This window comes from Equus przewalskii, chromosome 4, assembly GCF_037783145.1.
Source record: "Equus przewalskii isolate Varuska chromosome 4, EquPr2, whole genome shotgun sequence".
Lineage (NCBI taxonomy): Eukaryota > Metazoa > Chordata > Mammalia > Perissodactyla > Equidae > Equus > Equus przewalskii.
The window spans coordinates 56,550,608-56,564,781 of record NC_091834.1 but is presented as its reverse complement, the minus strand read 5'-3'; the positions used below and the strand labels follow the sequence as shown (position 1 = coordinate 56,564,781).

Below are 14,174 nucleotides of genomic sequence, written 5' to 3'. Positions count from 1 at the left end.
GACACATAGACTATCAAAGAAAGAACTTTAGAGATCACCTAAAATTTTGATTATTGAGCACTTACTATTTATTCATTTATACTCCAACTTATTCTGGAAAGGATCTAAGGCAACTTAAAAGCTGTATAGAATATAGTAAGGCAATATAAAATAGAAGTAGTAGGTACAAACTTTAAAAAGATAGAAAAATAATTTTCAAAAAGCTTATTTTCAAAATAATTTCAAAAATGATAATTTTCAGAAGATAATTTTCAAAATAAGGCAGAATCATAACATAAATACAAATATAAAACTGAAAATGTGTTAAATATTTTATTAATGAGGAAACCAGTAAGGGTCTTCTACAACCAAATTAAGGGAGAAGTTGAAAAACAGACACGTTTATAGATCAGAAACATTGAAATGAATATACAAATAGAGACAAAACTGGCCCTTTTCGCTGTGGGAGAAGAGAGTCAATTAAACCTCTCCTAGACAGGGCAGCGTGTGCATGTCTACAGACAAGAGTTGTTTCGCATTGTTATCAGTAATCTACAATTTACAGTTACAAAATGCCTTCCATATAATCGGCGTCGGAAAACCCCCAGAGGGATGTTCTCTGGAGTCTAGACAATGCACAGTTTCCAACGAAGCATAAATTTTTCCCCACACATTAAACAAAACCAAGAATTAAGTTAATACAAAAATACATACCAGGCTGGAATAGGATGGGAAGAATTGTGTTTTCACAAAAAACTTGAAAATCAAGCTACTGCAAACCGAGAGAGTTACTGGCACTGTGATTCCTGTTTTATTTGCCTCAGAATCCAACTGGGAAGTTGATTTGTAAATCCAACTCCTGAATTTTATTTATCTTCTAATCCCTGTAATTTTCCCATATGTGTGATGACCTTTTGTGATATTATCATGGTAAATACTTCAGGGTAGAAACATTTTTTCAGCTGTGTGCGTTTCTCCCTTTATCGTTTTCGATGTTTTCATCTATTTGCACAGTTTATTCTTTTCATAATTTAAAGTAAAGATTGAGACTATGACATGCTTGTGACACCAATGGGATTGCATGAGTTGTCGCATCTGGGGAATTGTAGAGTCTTGAGGACCTTCTGTAGCATGAAGCCATTGGCAGAAAAGATGAAATTTAAAGCTGTCTATAAAATTGTGGTGCTCCTTTAAGGGTCTTGGAAGAAGGTATAATTTAAGAGCTAACCAAAATTCATTCAAGTGAACACCCACTACTGACCTTTGCCTATAGGTCGAAGCCACAAGGTGAGACCCTCTGTTGGCCAGAGTCCATCCCGACACTTTTCTCAGTTTATACAGCGAAAGAATGGTAACAGCCCAAGCCTCTCCTCAGAAAATTCAGGTCAGGGGAGAACCCAACCCCCCAAATTACCCAAGGAGCATTTAAGCTCAGAAGATGAATAGATTATCCTTGTTACTCAAATTAAATTATGACTCTGGGCCCTCATCCCACCCACCAGGAAAATGGCCTTTTCCCTTCTTTGGAGATCTCCCTCCTCAGATGACTCCAAGAAGCTTTATGGATGTTTATGCAATACAAAAGGTCAGTCCCGATGCCATGACCTGAAGGGAGGAAAAAAATGGAAAATCGGCTCAGTAAGGAATTCAATTCTTTTCAGCTAGTGCTATCCACTGCCACTAGGTGTCGCTATTGAAACCAGACAGCCACCTCACCCTGGTCCACTTCAGTCCTTTACCTGTTGTCTTAGATTTTTTTTTTTTTTTTTTTTAGGAAGATTAGCCCTGAGCTAACTACTGCCAGTCCTCCTCTTTTTTCTGAGGAAGCCAGGCCCCGAGCTAGCATCCGTGCCCATCTTCCTCCACTTTTTATATGTGGGATGCCTATCACAGCATGGCGTGCCAAGCAGTGCCGTGTCGGCACCTGGGATCCGAACCCGCAAACCCCGGGCTGCCCAGAAGCGGAACAGGCGAACTTAACTGCTGCGCCACCGGGCCAGCCCCATAGTTTATTTCATTTTTTTCTTTTTTTTTTTTTTTTTTTAAGGAACAAGTTGAAGAAAGTGCACAAAAATTAAACGTAAAATCCTGTTGCAGTGGGGCCGGCCCGGTGGCACAGCAGTTAATTTTGCACGTTCCCCTTCTTGGCGGCCCGGGGTTCGCCGGTTCGGATCCCGGGTGCAGACGTGGCCTGGCTTGGCAAAAGCCATGCTGTGGTAGGCGTCCCACATATAAAGTAGAGGAAGATGGGCATGGATGTTAGCTCAGGGCCAGTCTTCCTCAGCAAAAAGAGGAGGATTGGCAGCAGTTAGCTCAGGGCTAATCTTCCTCAAACAAACAAGCAAACAAAATCCTGTTGCAAAATGTCATGATATAACAAGGTAATAATTTACAAGAGAAACTTGGACATGCGGGTACGTATATTGCCTACTGTTGCCACCTACCTGCTCGAAATCTGGGACCCTTACCACCTTCTATTCCAGGTGTTAGTGAGGCAGATGGGGCAGCATGGGGAGCCTGCCTCCTGGAATGCAAGAACTTTGAGAAACTGGATTATTTGTTTGGGGATTCATTTGAACTCTAGCATCATCACTTTTTTTCTGTTCTACTGAATAACTCCCATTAGAAAACACAATGCTGCAGTAGCTCCCATTTTTGAAAAAGTCCTCCCTTGACCTCACATCACCTCCAGTTTCTGCCTGATTTCTCTGCTTTCATTCATAGAAAAATTCCAGAGTCGGCTGTACTCACTCTGCTTCCTCTCCTCCCATTTATTCCCGCTACAGCTCCTGAAAGACACTCTTTTCCCCATGTTGCCAAATCCAGTGTTCAATTGGTTCGCAGGCCTCGTGCCTCTTGACTGTAGTTGCCATGGTTGACCACACTCTACTTCCTGCTGAAACCTCCTTGTCTCCTGGTTGCCCTCTCCTGATTTACCTCTGACCTCCTTGGCCTCTCCTTCTTAGTCTTGGCCGAATCCTCCTCAACTTCATGGTCTCTCCCTGGGGAGTGCTCCAGGGCTGGCCTTGGACACCTTCTGTATCATGCCCACACCCTGGGTGATCTCATCCAGCCCCGAGGCTTTGGATACCAACTATACACTGTGACCCCCAAATTAATGTCTCATCCCTGACCTCTCCCCTCAACTCTAGCCGCCGTGTTCTGCTGCCTGTTTGACCTCTCCACTTGGTTATCTCACAGGTGTCTCAAGCTTAACATACCAATAACCTAACCCTCACTTTCCCCCTCAAAACCTGTTCCTCCTCAAATTTTACACATTTCACTAAATAACATCTCTATTTACCCAGTTGCTCAGGCCAAATACCATAGAATCATCATAGACTCTTTTCTCCCAGATTCCCTCACCAAATCCAATCTAACAGCGACTCCTATTGGCTCCAGCTTCAAAATGCACCTTGAACAGATCGTTTCTCATCATCTCTACTATCGCACCTACACTCTACATGTCACCACCATCTCACCACTGGTACTGGGCCCCCTGCTCCGACATTGCCCACCACTTGCAATCCATTCTTCACATGGCAAACGGAGGGAACTTTTAAGAAAGTAAACCAGATCAGTCGCTCCCTTCCTCAAGACACTCCAATGGCTTCCATTTCACTGAAAATACAGCCAAATGTCTTAATCCATTCACTTCACTCCAGTCACAGTAGTTTCCTAACAGTTCCGTGAACCACCATGGGGTCCTTCACTGGCCGCTCCCTCTGCTCAGAATCCTCTTCCCCTCCAGGGCCTGGCTCCTGTATGGCCTCATCAGGGAGGCTCCCCAATCATGCTGTCTAAGGTGACATCCCTCTTTCCCCTTCTCTGCTTTATTTCTCTTTATGGCACCCGTCACCGCCTGACATTAGGTTGTATGTTAACATGTTTGTTTGTTGTCTTCTGCTACAAATGTAAGCGTCATGAGGACAGGGCTTTGGTGAGTGCCAGATCTCCAGCACCTAGACCAATGGCTGAGATATAAAGTGCAGTCAACAGCTGCCTCCTGCAGGAATTAATGGAAAGGCTGGGCCTCTCTTTCAGAGACATCTGGCTGTGACTGGAGACAGGTGGCTGGGACTGGAATTTAGGGCTCTCAGGATACACTGATCTGCTTTTGGTGTCCTGGGTGTTGACCGGAGCGTCACTTGGTAGTGACCTATATTGTGCCTTGGCCTCTAAAGCCGGCCAGGCATTTCATGCATTTCCCTGTGCTCTCTGAGCACCGCATGCACATGCTTCCAACTTTTCAATCCTCTCACAGACTGACACTTCCAACAGCCAGCCAACACCAGTCATTACGACAGCATCTCGTAAAAATGTTTTCAAAAAGCCAATTAAATTTATTGCATCTAAATATTTAGTTCTTGTTAATAGTTAATTGAAAATAATTCAAAATGATTTTCTTATAAATTCACAATTGTTGTATGATTTCCAAACCCACTAGTAATATCCTTAAACTATCACCCCAAACATTTTCAAAGCTTCCTGCCAGGGGCAAAAATGATCCTTACAAATGGGCCATCCAGCCATCCACCCACTGTTAGATCCCCTGCAGTGACCTGGCCGGATCTCCACTGATATCTGGTGATCCCATAGTCTGATGCGATCTCTGGCCATCCACGTGAAACGCTTTGATGACCTAGAACCACTGACCGACCCACCATCGTGCCTCTGGGTCCTGGGTCACTGCGAAAAGGAAATCTCTGTTCCCTGGCTCACTATGATTGCTCCAGGCCAACACTATAGCCCTTTAATGACACAGCTCTTTGAGTGTAAACACTACATAAAGAGGGTCATTTTCCCCCAAGACATCCCCTCAGGGTGGGCGTGGCTGGGTCCACAGAAAGTTAGTGGTTGCCACCCCAAAATGTCCTGAAGAATCACCCTCCTCCCTGACCTGTGCACATTGGGGTCAACAGTAGGGGGATCTCTCTTTCTTCTTCAGCCTCAAGACTCATCCCATATCCTCTCTAAGCTTGTGACATCCCTTGGGGGAGGGAGGTTTGCCTATTATTACATAACCATCAATTATCTTCAGGCAATATCAAATAAGCCAAAAGCAAAGTGACAAGAATGCAAACTACTTCTCCTTGTTTAAAGAGAGAGTTGGCCACTAACTTGCAGATATTTTAACTGTAAAGTAAGGTGGTGATAACTCATAGCCAGAAGGCAAGCCACAAAAATTAACCACTGTACCTGGCTCATGCTTTTGGAAAACAAGTAAATCAAAATGTAGGTGGTTTTTAACCTTTTAGATTGTATACTAATGATCACAGTTGTTAAAAGGAGAGGGCACAAAATAATCTCTTGGGTAAAGTCTCCTCCCAGGGGTAGGCTGGTGTGAGGCGGGGCGGGGATGGGGGATCTCCCCAGGAGAAGCACGACTTTGCTTATTGACTAAAAGGTCAAGGAAGAAACCAGTGTCATAAGATGACTTTGTGAGGGGGTTGATGCAGTGAAATGTTAGTGTTGCATCCTTGTTCCTGCCTAAGGAGCCTTTTGTATGCTCTTTCTATCCACCTGCTCTGAATCCTTCACTCTGCTCCTTTCAGCTTAGCAAAGCAACAGTTTTAAAAGACAGAACGACAATTTAAAGAGAGGACTGATGTTAATAGATTTTATGGTGGCTTATTTACGGTGAAAGCCCTTAAAATCGCCTAAGGCTATTTTCCTTTAGAACACTACCGGGATGAATGATTGGTATTCAATTATTTACAAAGTACTTTGTCATCACTTTTGTTTGTTTTTCTCCACAGCATCCTAATATTGATAGCCTCAGATGGGATAATGTCCAGGAAAGATTTTAAAGTAGAGAAAGTCAAATGAAATTATTGTATCATTATGACTATTATTGCACTTCTAATCTTCTATCACTGTCATAGCTATTAATCTTTCCAGAGGAATGGTTGGAAAGCAAAGGAATAGCTGAGACTTGCTCTCTTTCAGAGAAAAAGCTAAGAAATGGAAAACATAGGCATCTTCCTAAAGCTACTCTCTGACAAGGAGGTATGTGACAGAGACTGAAGAATCTCAGAGAATCCTCACTTTCATTGAGTACGTGTGTGTTTGTGCATATGCACGTGTGTGCACTTCATTAAGTCATAGCTTTGAGAAGAAAGGAAGAAGTCTGGAAGGTTTTTCCATTGCTGGAATGTCTTTGCTATTTGCTGAGTTACCACTCACGGCCAGTTCGTCAGTAACTTCATCATTAATTTCTTTGTCAGTTGCTAACCCGCTCATTCCCCACACAGCCTGGGTCCTTCACAGAAATCCTCTCTCTCTGGTGCCACCTGTTCCACTGACCCATTCAGCCACTGACTGACATAATTAGCAACTGACAACTTGTGCACTCTGTGGGGACGCTCTCGCCATGCCCCTGGTCACCCAAACCTTAGGGTCTGTGACTTCCTGCCACACCACACAGTGCAGCCTCTGCCTCCCAGCACAGTGAGTGGCATTTAAATCATCACAGTGCTCTGGGCTGCGCTGTTTAATATTTCACACCCTCTGCTCAGTGTGACTCATCCTATAAGAACAGACAGCAGGAGCTTTGTCACACCTCTCCCTTCTCTCTGAGCACATGGAAGGCTACCCAATGGACCCTCAAATGTCACTCTTCAAGGCCTGTACAGGTCCCTCCTTCTTTGCAGTGCCTTATGGAGTCACAGAGCTGGAAGAGGAGAAACTCCTGCCAGCTGGGAAAACGAAAGCAACCCTGGACCCCAACACATCTGAGGGGCAGCGCCTTCAGCAGCTGGGGGCGGTGTAGAAAGGGAGGGTGGGAGGCTTCGTCCCTCCTGTGTTCCGGTGAGAGAGACCTTCTTCTCCAGGGACGGTGCCAGGGACAGAAAGGAGGGATGGCACTGGGGAGGTGGCACAGCAGGGGCACCTCTCTGCTTCAGCCTGGCTGGGATGGCTTGCTGGGCATCTTTGTGCTCATCAGTGCCAGTGCTGTCTGGATCCTCTGTGCTGGGGATAAGACAAGGGGTTGAGAGCACAGGGTCCGGAGGGCTGAATCTGCCTCACATGTGCCAGGGGAGGGCCAAGAAGCTCTCAAGGCTCCTCCGTGGCAGGGACGCTGCTGCTAGTCCTTATGGCACCTTTTTGTGAATTAGCAAAGGCGCCCCTTACTCAAGGCTCTCGACTGCCAGCTGTCGGAATGTTGTTGTAATGGACATGCACATGTACAGCGCTGAGTGCATCCAGTGACGAGTGCTCTTGAGACTTGTGCCATGTGGTCAGAGGACCTAGAGGAGGGACAAGGGTGAGGCTTGGCTTCAGTGACTTCAGTGGAGACCAGGCCTGGATGAGCCTCACAGGGCTGCAGAACTGGTACGTGGGTGGTGGCAGTAGAGTGTAAACCCAGTCCCGGGGCCCGGAGCAGATGACACAGGTGGAGACCCAGAGAAGGTTAGGTGGGCATGGGTCTGACAGTGGACTAGCTCAGGACATGGCCCTAGTGTCACAGGCTTCTCTGAGGCTGCCAGCCCATCCGCAGCGGAGAGGAAGGCGCCATGTGGAGAGCATAAGTGGGGTCCACTGCTGGGGAGCAGTGAAAGAAACATGGTCTGCCCCAGGGATAGTGTGTGAGTTGCCCCCCGTCTCCGCTGGAACCAGAGGCTCTACTGGGGGGGTGGGGGTGAGGGTTAGGGGTCCCGCAATTCTGCAGGCTGGGGCTTAAGCCACCGCAGTGCTGTTTGATTGCTATTACTGTGGTCAGTTGTGCTCTCAGGACCTTGACCTGGGAAGTCACTTGTTAGGCCACAAATGCCCTTCGATACTCCTCATCATCCCTCGGGTAGAATAGTTTGGCTGTTTCTCTCCCCTCCTCTAGAGCACTGCTGATCTCCCATCTGGACCTCTTTCCTCTGGCCCAGGCTGCCTTACTGCTGTCGACAGAGTAGAGAACAGACTGGCAAAAGAATGAGGTTCAAGAGACCACTGTTCTCCAGATCCTTCCAAAGGAGGAAGGGACGGGAACAGAAATTGTTGAGCCTTACCACGCTTTAGGACTTCTGTGCTGAACTTGGTGCTTCATCTACCATCGGCTTTCATTATTCAACAGTCGCCAGGAGCCAGATCTTTTATATACCTTTACTTTTAATCCTCACAACAACCTTGTAAAGTAGGTGTAGTCCCCAAAGTTGTCTACATCCTAATCCCCAGAACCTATGAACATGTTACCTTACGTGGTGAAAGGGACTTTGCAGATGTGATTGAGTTAAGGATGTTGAGATGGGGAGATTTCCTGGATTGTGTCAGCATAATGGTCCCAATGTCAACATAGGACCCTTATTAATGAAAGTGGGAGGTGGGAGAGTCAGTCAGAGGAGATGTGACAACAGCAGCAGAGTCAGAGTGACGTGATGCAAGAAAGACTCAACCTGCCATTGCTGCTGTGAGGATGGAAGAGCCCACCAGCCAAGGAGTGTGTGCAGCCCCTGAAAGCTGAAAAAGGGGAGGAAACGCAGGGGCAATGCAGTTCTGCCGCCATCTTGATTTTAGCCCAGTGAGCCCCCTTTTGGATTTCTGACCTCCAGGACTGTAAAGTAAATGTGTTTGTTTTAAGCCACCAAGTTTGTGGTAATTTGTTAGGCCCTCAATAAGAAAGCTAATGCAGTAGGTATCCTTGCCTCCATTTTATAGGCAAGAAAACGGAAACTTGTAAGAACCTGAGCCAGATCGAAATCTAATTCTCCGTGACTTCAAAGGCCACACTTTTCCCTACACTCCATTGCCTCCCCTCTTAAATGTTTATAACTAATGTCCTCACTGAAATCATCAAATATTTAATTGCTGGAACAACTACTTTAGAAAGAATCACTAATGGCATGCTTCTGAATATATCTGCTTGCCACAAGTAATCTGTTGAGAGAAAAGAAAGCATCCGTTGAAACTTGCCTGGAGAGTTCATGAAAAGCAAACCAGAATTTCCAGATTTCCCTGCAGAAGTACTGAATTCTAAGGTGACAAACAAAATCATCGCTCTTTAGCTTGTTTTTCATCTAGTTGAATTTGTAAATTATCCCCGTGTACACTGAATAGTACGTCGGTCATGAAAAGATTAACGACATCATTAATCATCAGGGAAACATAAACTAAAACCACAGTAAGATAGCATTACACATCTGCTAAAATGGTTAAAATTTAAAGACTGAGAATACCAGTATTGGTAAGGATGTGGAGAAACTGGAATTCTCATAAATTGCTGGTAGGATGTGAAAAAGTACAGCCACTTTGAAAAACTGTTTGGCAGTTTCTTATAAAATTAAATATACATCTACCCTATTACCCATCAATTCCACTTCTAGATATGTCTTTTAAGGCGTATACTTTTGTCAAAACTCATTAAACTGTTCACTTAAAACTTCTGTATGTAATTTATAGCTTAGGTTTTGAAAAAGAACCAGGAATTGAAATAAGAAAAAAAAAAAACCCAACACACCCACTGGGGTTCTTCTAATGATTAGTGAGCATAGAATTAGAACTTTTTTTTTAAGATTTTAATTTTTTTCCTTTTTCTCCCAAAGGTCCCCGGTACATAGTGTGTATTTTCTAGCTGTGAGTCCTTCTAGTTGTGGCATGTGGGACGCAGTCTCAGCATGGTTTATGAGGAGTGGTGCCATGTCCGCGCCCAGGATTCGAACTGGCAAAACCCTGGGCCGCTGAAGCAGAGCACGCGAACTTAACCACTCAGCCACAGAGCCGGCCATGAATTAGAACTTCTAAAAGGGAGGCAAGTGGAGTGGTGGAAAGAGCACCAGGCAGGGACCAGAAGCTTCCTTCTGGTCTCACCCCTCCCTGACTTATGTATGTGTCCTCATGCGATTCATTGCACCTCTCTGGGTCTCAGGATCCGCATCTGTGAAATAAATGAGCTGCATTAGATGACCTCACAGTTTCCTTCTAAGTCTACAATTCTATTATTTACTATTTTAAGTGGTAAATCAAATTTCTTTAGAAGTTTCTAGTTGATAGAGCACTGCTTTTTCAACAGACACTGATTCAGTCTGTGATTCGGTTGACGCTGGGTTGTTGGTTAGCAGCATAATTCTCAGAGATTACATTTTCCTATCGGAAACTTGGATCCACTTCATCAGACGGTGTCCAGGAATATATCTTTGAGAAAAGCCAGTGTGAAAAACATACATTCAGATTACGGGCATTTTCCGTGTTTAGATGCAGCCTATATGTATATATTAATAGAGATATGGGGATTACTAAGAACGTGCTCTTTAGAAAGCTTTGAGCAAAAGGGGAAGGTGACACAGTAAAAATGCCACGGGACTGCTAGGCTCTGGGAACTTGGACAAGCCATTCTCATGTTCAGATGAATTACCAATATCTGCACTGGCTGCTCCCTAGCGTTGTTTAAAGATGAAATGAGACCATGTCAAATAGGTAAGGCACGTTGTAACTTACAAAATGCTGTACAAATACAAAGTGGTTTGTTCTTATTGAGAATGAGGAGAGGGGAGGAGCAAGTGTCCTGGAGGGGACCATGCTACCAGCAAGAGCTGAGGTCAGGTCAGTATCAAGCACTGCTCTCATGTGATGCAGGAGGGCTAATGGAAACAGCTGACTCCTTAAAGACACAGAGGTAAACGTATTTTAGAAGGATTCCCTCGGTTGCCCTGAACTCATGACGATTTCTGCTGCTTCCTGCCGTCTCTCAACTCATCCCCTAGATTGTGTCTCAGAAAGCCCAGCCTCACCTCATCTGCAAGATGATTGACCTTTGGTTTGTCAGGCGAGATTGGGAAGACTCACGAGAGCCAAATGTCCACAGCTGGAGGCGGGGAGGAACCACAGAGAGTGCTTGGGGAAAGTGCCTGCGTAAGACTGCTGAGGGACTGCCCAGGGTGGAGCGGGGGTGGAGGTGGAGGAATTGGGTGGGAGCGAGGATTGGCAGAGAGATGACTCAAAGGAAGCTTTATAGAGGAGCGGGAGGTCGGAGGGAGGGGTGGACAGGAGGCAGGATGGGGAATGACTTGTCCACAGAGCACAAACTCTCCCAACCAAGTGTTGATGTTTGATGGTGCTATTTCTCCATCGCTATAGTCCCAGGACCTAAAACAGGGTTAGCCAGGCAAGATGTGCTTAATAAATATGGGTTGAATGAATGGAATGGATGCATAGTAAAAGAGGGTCAAAAGGCAGCATTGGCAGTGCCCTTCCACCCCCACTGTGCCCAGAGGAGGAGAGGCCTGGCCCATCTCTCCAGTCTTGGAGGCAGCAATAGAGAAGGATTCAGCAGGCTAACACAGCCAGACATCTAAACCATTCAAATCATGCAGCCTTAGTACCTGTTTTCTGATTACCCAAACCCAGGAGGCATTCTTGATTCTTCCCTTTCCTCCACATCCAGTCAAGGAACCCCGTCAGCAGTATCCCCAAAATGTCCTTTGAATCTTTCTGTCTTCACGGTGGCTCTTATTCCGGCCCCATCGCCTCTCATCTGGACCCCTGCAGTGGCCTCCTGACCGGTCTCCCTGCTTCCGCTCTGCCCTCCCATCTGTTGTCCACCCAGCGGCCACAGATTTGTAAAGTCACGCCCCTGCCTGAAATCAGCCACTCGTCTCCAATTGCACAAAGAACATGTCCTAGCTCCTAAGGATGGCCCTTGAAGCCCGATGAGAACTGACCGCCATTTTCCTTTTCTACTGTCACCCGCCACTCTGCCCATCACTCACTTTCCTATAGCCACACTGGCCTTCCCTCTGTTCTTCACACTTGACAAACTCTGTCTGCCTCTGGACCTGTGCACCTGCTGTTTCCCCAGCCCTGCTCATGTGACTGGCTTTTTTTTGTCATTCAGAGAGCCTTTCCTAACTAACGTGCCTTCTCCTTTTCATCCAATACAAGCTATCTCCCATCTTGTTTTATTTTCTTTATAGGACTTATCCCTATCTGGAGATAGTTTTAATTGTTGTTTACTTGTTTCTTGGCTCCTCTTCCTTAGGAGCATGAATTTGTAAATATTGTTGACTATTGTAACCTCTGTTTCCAAAGATTGTCTAGTACCTAATAAGCACTAAGTCAAATTTTTGAATGAATGCCTGCTCACCAAGTGACCTTCTGATTCTAATTTGGTTTTCCAAATAGACTATAAAGAAGGTACCAGCCAAAGGACAGGGATGTCTATGCCACCTAATAGTTCTATTTCTCATATAAATAGATACATGAATGCTTGAGTTTATATACTTCAGCTTCTGTGAGTCTGTCCCTAAAAGATAGATTCTCTCTTGGGGCACTAACAAATCAGGTATCTGAGCCCGCAGATCAGTGAGAGGCATTAACTGAGGAAAGGCAGCCTACCTGAGTGAGCCCTGACCTTCTGACCATGACCTTCAGGGTCTTACCAAGCGTGTCCTCTGGGCTTCTTTTTGGAACTTCTCTAGGAACAAGTAGAGAACTCTTGATGGAAAAATCTCCAAAAAGGAATAGAAGGCTGTATAAGTATTCGACAGCTCTTTCATCTCGAGCTTTTGTATTTGTGGAATCTTTCAATGCTGTCCTACATGCTGTCACTACACTGTGCCCTCCTTTTTCCTGTTCTCCATCAGCATAACCGAGTCGAGCTTACACTTCTGAAGAACAAGAAAGAGCATAAGCTAATAGCTATTGAGCGCTTTATTACGTATCAGACACTAAAGAGTTTACAAATATTATCTCACTTAAAGCAACATTTCTAAAAACTAAGAGAAATAAATAAAATATAAACTGTGCATAAGAGTCGGATCCTAGAGATAACACAAAGGGACGGATTGTCAAATCAGACTCACAGGAGTTGGAGCTCTTTCCCAGTCATAAGAGTTACTAATAGTTTCAACAATACAGGTAACTGTGAGGTACCAGTGAATCCTGGAGACCTGGTCCATGGAAGCTGCTCTCTGGGTCCTTTCTTGCCACATCAGGCTTTGCTCTGGCCCAGATTTAACAGATGAGGTCTCTAACCGATGTATGTTGTCATCACTAAAGCAAAAATAACAACTTGGGTCACAAACTGTCTCAAGTTTATACTCTTAGAGTTACATAGTTCACATGTCGTTTTCCAGGGAGCTGTGCCCAATAAATCCGAAGATTCTGGATGTGTTTATCCTAAGCCATCCTACATCGACTGGGAACATCTTGCGAAAAGTTTCTCATAGATAAGGACTCTCACTAGTAAATATCTAGGTGTCCTCTCCAGGAGGCCTGTCCTTAGCATGTCTACAAAGAAATGTGATCGGATCAACTCTCTCTTTCTCTCTCTCTTTCTCTTTCTTTCCAGTGGCTTCTCAGGGAAAGAGAGAATAGCCAGCTGCTAGCCGTTTCCTTCCTCCAAGGAATAGGTTTCTGATCCTCAGAATCCCACTGAAAGCAGTGCAGTGATTACTCCCTGTGCTCCCACAGCCTCGCTCCTCAAACTGTCTCTGCCTCTGTCCAGGGAGAGCCGGCACAGACCGGCAGCTTCTCCTTACCAGCCTCTCGTCTCCTTGGCTCCCGGACCTGCTTCTCTGCTGCAGCGTTCAGAGATCTCACCACTGACTGTATTTCCACCACAAAGTTCACATTTGGTTATTCTTCCACATAATTCTCATTTAAAAAAAAAAAAAAAGAATTTATCTTTCACACAGCTCTTAATATTATGTTTGTTTCTTTTGTTCCACTGACTGACATCTACCCACACCAACCAGTGGGATTAGGGTGATATCGACAGCACACTGAGTGCAAGTCCCATCCCAATGTAGTTGAAAGCCCGCCACTTAGCTGCTAGGCACTGAGGGTGGAAAAGACAGAGTCCCTCCTCTCAGAGGACTCACAGCACATTGGGAAGTCCTCCAGTGTCATGGAGTTGACTCGCCTTTAATATCTAACTACAAATGGCTTGTGCCCTCAAACAGGCACTCATGGTGCCTAATGGTACTCTAGAACCAATCTGAAGCAAACATTTTGTTCTTCTTAATGCACCAATAAATAAGCAATAGAATGTGGTCGGTGCTGTAATATAAGAGCATGTATGAAGTGAAGGAGGAAGTAAATGGTACATCCTGACTGGGGATGTGAAAGAAGGCGCAAGGAGGAAGTGATGGTGAGGCGGGGTCAGATGAATGACTAGGAATTTGTCAAGTAGAGGAAGGGCATTCCAAGCAGCGGGCTTAATATATGCACAAGATAGAGGTATATGAAAAAGCAAAGAATATTTAGGG

The 14,174-nt window shown here is 45.2% G+C and overlaps 1 long non-coding RNA gene across 1 annotated transcript; it reads right to left on the bottom strand.

Moving 5' to 3' along the window:
• Positions 1–312: 312 nt before the first annotated feature.
• LOC139083118 (uncharacterized) lies at positions 313–13,802 on the bottom strand. Its single transcript, XR_011539688.1, has 3 exons — positions 13,446–13,802; positions 12,838–12,957; positions 313–1,584 (listed from the first exon to the last, which is right to left on the bottom strand). It is a non-coding gene; the product is annotated as an uncharacterized lncRNA (long non-coding RNA).
• Positions 13,803–14,174: the final 372 nt, after the last annotated feature.